Genomic DNA, 5,517 nt, shown 5'->3' on the forward strand with positions numbered 1-5,517 from the left:
AGGATAGATGTAACAATAGTTTTCTAATCATTGATTATGCCCATTTATTTTTCTTTTCAGTTTAGAAACCTTCCAAATCTTTCATCAGGTCTATTCCAAGTTGATATTTTTTACATTACTTTAAGTGGTGCCATAGTAAAAATTTCATTTCCTATTTGCTTATTTGTAGACACAGAAATGCAACTGATTTTTGAATACTGAGCTTACATGCAATGACCTTGATGAATTCACTCTAAATTTTCATCCGTAAATCATTATGGATTTTCTACATATACAAAATAATCTACGATGTTGGCCTGCTTTCCCCTCCCTGCGCCTGCATTACTGCATCGGCTAGGACCTCAAATACAACACTGAACAGAAGTGGTGACACTGGGCATCACTGTCCCATTTCCAACCTCAGGGAAACCTTTTACTATTTCATCTTTAAGTACAGTATTTGCTATGGGCATTTGATGTATACCCTATCGATTACCTATTATTCCTAGTTAGCTAACTGTTGAATTTTTTAATTATCAAGTGCTATCGAGATAATAAAATATTCCTCCTTTTATAGTACCTATCTTTGTGAAAAGACAGAGACCAAATATATAAAATCTTATTGCAGATCAGAATTAACAGATGAACATTTCCAACTGATTTGATGACAGGGAACACTGACTATAACCTAAGCAAAATATTAGCCCTCTCCCCATAAAAAGGAAACCCTGGTGGCGTAGTGATTAAGAGCTACAGCTGCTAACCAAAAAGTCGGCCGTTTGAATCCACCAGGCGCTCCTTGCAAACTCTACGGGGCAGTTCTACTCTGTCCTATAGGGTCAATATGAATCGGAATTGACTCAACAGCAGTGAGTTTTGGTTTTTATCGTTAATGGGGTAAACTAGATTTACTGATTTGTGAATATCAAACCAGTTTTGGATACCTGGAAAGTTGACACTGTCCTGATAAATTATCTTTTTAACATACTGCTGGATCACCACACCACCACCCACTGCCGTCTGGATCAGATGGCTAATATTCTGCACAGGAGTTTGCACCTATGGTGATGAGACAGGCTTATAATTTTCTTGTCATATCTCTGTCAGGGTTTGATATCAAACTATGGTGGTCTCATAAAATGAGCTCGAGGCACTTCCTCTGTTTCTAAATTTTCTAGAATTTTTCTAAGACTGGTGTTATTCCTTCCTTGAATGTTTGGGAAAATTCACCAGGGAAGTCATCTGAGCTTGGAAATTTCTCTGCGATAAAGTCTTACATTTTAGATTCAGTGTCTTTAGTAGATATAGGACTATTTAGGTGACCTGTTTTTTTCTTGTTTCAGCTTTGTTAAATTATGTTATTCTAGGAATTTGTCCATTTTAATTTTCAAAAATTTTAAACAAAGTTGAAATGATTGTGTTGGATCTACAGTGATGTACACATTAAAAATCCTGACACTGGTAATTTATGTCTCGTAGTGTGTTGAGGCTTGCTTTATGATCAAATAAATTATCTGTTTTGACAAACGACCAACGTATACTTGAAAAGAACACGTATTTGGTCACTGTTGGGTCGCTTAGGTCAAAACTGTTAACGGTGCCGTTTAGGTCTCTACCTTACTGATTTTTCTTTTATCTTTTGCACCGCCAGCCATTGAGAGAGGTACTGCAGGTACCCACTGTGACTATGAATTTGTCTACTTTTTTTGGTCCTGTCAATTTTTGCTTTATATATTTTGTAACTATTGATATGCACGTTAAATTTTTTTTTAAATCTTCTGGTGCACACGACGCTTTATCATTATAAAATGTTCCTCTTTATCTCTAGGACTGCTGCTTCTCTTTCGTCTGATACTAGCTTAGTTCCACCTGCTGTTTACTGCTGTTAGTGTTTACATTGTGTGTTTTTTCTATCATTTTATATTCAACCTTAATGGTATTATGTATAAGGTGGGCCTTTGGTTTGGTCCTTAAATATTGGAGTATTTAGGCTACTTGCACTTAATGTGTTTTCTGATTTAAATCTATTATCTTACTATTTGTATTGTTTGTCCCCTCCATTCTTTGTCCCTTTTCTTCCCCTTTATGGCTTTCTTGTGATCAAGAGTCTTTAATACTTCCATTTTCCTACGCTGTTTGATCTTGTTGGTTTCAACTTCTTTTGCTATTCTTTTGGTGATTTCATAGAAATAACAGATTCCAACATACATTATTACTTTTACCACTTCACATCAAACCAGGATCTTAGAGCACTAACCCCATTTACCTGCCTCACTCCTTTTATTATCACTCTTACACATTCTTATGCTATATATAATTTAAGCCTCATTGTTTGGCATGTGAACACTGACTGACATTTAGCTGTACATTTACCATCTCCGCCATTCTTCATTCCTTCCTGTTTTTCCGTATTTTCATATGGCACCATTTTCCTTCAGCCTAAATAACTCTCTCTATTGTTTCTTTTAGTGTGGGACTATTGGCAACAAATCTACTCAGTTTTTGTTCAGCTGAAGACATTTTGAGTTTACCTTTCTGAAGGATAGTTTCCCTAGGTACAGAGTTCCAGGTAAGCTTTCTGCATTTTAAAGATGTCATTTCCTTTTCTTCTGAATTCCATCATTTCTAAAGAAATAGCAGCCATATTTTTGTTGTTTCTTTGCAAGTAATTTGTGCTCCCGTTGTCTTTGAGATTTTCTTAGTCTTTAGTTTTCAGCTGTTTGATATGATGTGCCTCCTCTTCTTTCCCTCCCTCCCTCTTTCTTTTTTTTTAATTTGATCTGCTTGGAGTTAGCAGAGCTTCTTGAATGTGTCCTGACACCTTTCATCAATTTTGTAAAAGTCACAGCCCTGATCTCTTCAAATGTTGTCTCCCCACTTTCTGGGACACCAATTACAAATATGCTCCAGCCTTTCTCCACCAGAGTTTCACAGGAGAATTAAGCTCCGACGCCCTAAGACATCCATCGTATGCAGTAAATTAACTTGTCTCCTATGCATCTAGAATAGAACTAGTTACGTACTACCTCCAGGAGAAGTAAGAGAATCAGTCATTCAAATAATTTTCTGTGTTCTATGGGTCAGATGAAGAATCTGAATTGAGAAAGTACTCCATGTATCTTTTTCTGCATCTTCATTTTTTTCTCTGTGGTATTTTCTATTGAAATATTCCAGTTCACATCCAGTTCTTCTATCTCTACGCTGCAATTAAACCTATATTATTTATATTAGTTATCATATTTTTTAGTACTAGATTTTCCATTTGCTTCTTTTATAGACTACAATTCTCTGGTAAAATTCAGCAATTTTCCTGTTTTCTGTACTCTTTCTACTATTTTGTTAGAACATATTAATCAGTTTAAATTTTAAAGCCCCTCTTTGGTAACTCTGACATCCAGATCACCTGTGACCTTGTTTTTATTGCCTAATTTTTCTCTTAGTTTTCTGTCATTCAGTCCCACCTCTTGGCATGCACTGTAATTTGACTGAATATGAAATACTGTGCATAAAAAATTGTAGAGGCTCTGAATGTTGTTATTTCTTTTAGAGAGGGTTCGCTCTGTTTTCTCCTGAGTATGCAGAGTGGGGGCTGATAACCTAAATCCCAAGATGGATTAAGCTGGCTTGATGCTGGGTTATTTTACAACAAATCTAAGACTTCATGGCTTTTCAAAATAAGAAAATGTTCTTTCCCATCCCTCTTCCTCTCTACCCTCATGAACTTTTTTAAATTAAGAACTCTGTCCCACTGTCCAGCCAATTGGCCTAATACTGCTTTTAGAGTTTCTGGTCTACCCCCCAGTTCAATGAGTAGTGCCTGCAAGGGGTCATCCAAGAGACAACAATTGGTCTCCACTCACCTGGAGCAGCAGAGGAAGAAGGGAGACCCAGGAACTGATGAAGGAACTAGACCGCTTCCTTTCCCATGAGACCAGAAGAACTGGATAGTTTCTGACTACCATTACTGAATGTTTTGATCAAAGACTCAATAGATGAGTCCTGATCAAAAGGGGGAAACTGGTGAACAGAATTTCAAATTTCTTACAGAATCCAAACTTACTAGACCCACTGAGGCTGGAAAAACCCTTGAATCTGTTGCCCTGAGAAAATTTTTGAATCTTGAACCAAAATTATCCCCTGAAGTCATCTTCAAACTAAACAACAGTTTAGCTGAATTAGTAAAAATGTTCACCTTGGGCATTACACTCTTTTAAAGGATTATCTATATCAGATCAAACGGTCAACAGTAACTCTATAAAGCATACAAGTACCATATTTTTACACAAATTATTTGCACCTTTGCCCTCCCCTTGCGAGGTATTTTTGTAAGGGTGCTGTGCTAATTCTGTTCTCACAGCAACATGTAAAAAAAATTGGCATAGCAGCGCTTATGAAAATACCTTGGGGGGGAGGAGGGTGTGGTTGGCAAACAAACATAGAAGGTACGTGTTATCTACATAAAAGTATGGTAGTTTATGGGGCAAGGAGTCTAAACCAACGGAGGTAAAATAATATGGGAAGAGACAGTGAAAATGGTGATACAACGTGAAGAACGTAACCAATGTCATTAAACTGTACATGCAGAAATCGCTGAATGGGTATATGACCTGCTGCATCTCTCTTCACAAAAACACAAAAGCAAATGCTGCTGTCCCAGATGCCTGGTGCTTACCCCTGGCTTTGCAAACCCCTGGAAATAGCACAGCAGCGTTATGCTCAGTGGCCTTTCTTGTCAACTCAGTTCTACCTTCTTCTGAACACTGTTTTTTTCATATGCCTTACTGCTTTAGAACTTAGTACTATTTAGTACCAAATAACATAATATTTAATTGTAAAATTTCTAAAATTTTATATAATGTATTCTCTCCAATAGCACTAGGTATCTATGAATTTCATCACGAAATTTTAGATTTTTCAGTGTGAATCTGAAGGTTACCACTGTTAATATAAAATCTGGTAACAAAGCATTTTAGTTTTCACGAACAAAGCATGAGTCTGTTAAATAAATTACTTTCTTATTCACTCTTAAATAAAATACAAATTAGTCATATGCTAAAAATGTTTCCAAGTGTAACTTATTTTCCATATCACGTAAGTTAAATTCTTCCAGTGTTTCAGTTTGATAGTAAAACACTGATTTATGTGAAACATACAGCCTATCAGTTTTTAAACAGATGTTAAGAATAAATTACCTACCGAATATAATCAAATATAATCAAAATGATCCATATTGTTCTTTAAGATATATAGTAAAACTTATATAATACGAAGAAAACTTAAATACATAAAAAACAAAATCTAGTATCTTTAACATTTTTTTGGTTTTAGATTTCTCCATATTTTAGAAAATACTTATATTAATGTAATTTGTTACCATTTTACTTTTTATTTGCGGTAAAGGTAGAAACATTAAGTTATAAAAAAAAAAAATTAATGTGATGCTACCTTAGAAAATATATCTACTATTTCTTAAGAAGTCCCTCAGGATAACAATGTTTTCTTTTTTTATCAATTTGAAAAAAAAAAAAAAAAGTCCAA

The 5,517-nt window shown here is 35.3% G+C and overlaps 1 protein-coding gene across 4 annotated transcripts in view; it reads right to left on the reverse strand.

Moving 5' to 3' along the window:
• Positions 1 to 5,517, reverse strand: part of ZNF148 (zinc finger protein 148) — a 155,650-nt gene that overhangs the window by 22,099 nt on the left and 128,034 nt on the right. The window lies entirely within an intron of this gene.

Source organism: Elephas maximus, chromosome 1 (genome assembly GCF_024166365.1).
Source record: "Elephas maximus indicus isolate mEleMax1 chromosome 1, mEleMax1 primary haplotype, whole genome shotgun sequence".
NCBI lineage: Eukaryota > Metazoa > Chordata > Mammalia > Proboscidea > Elephantidae > Elephas > Elephas maximus.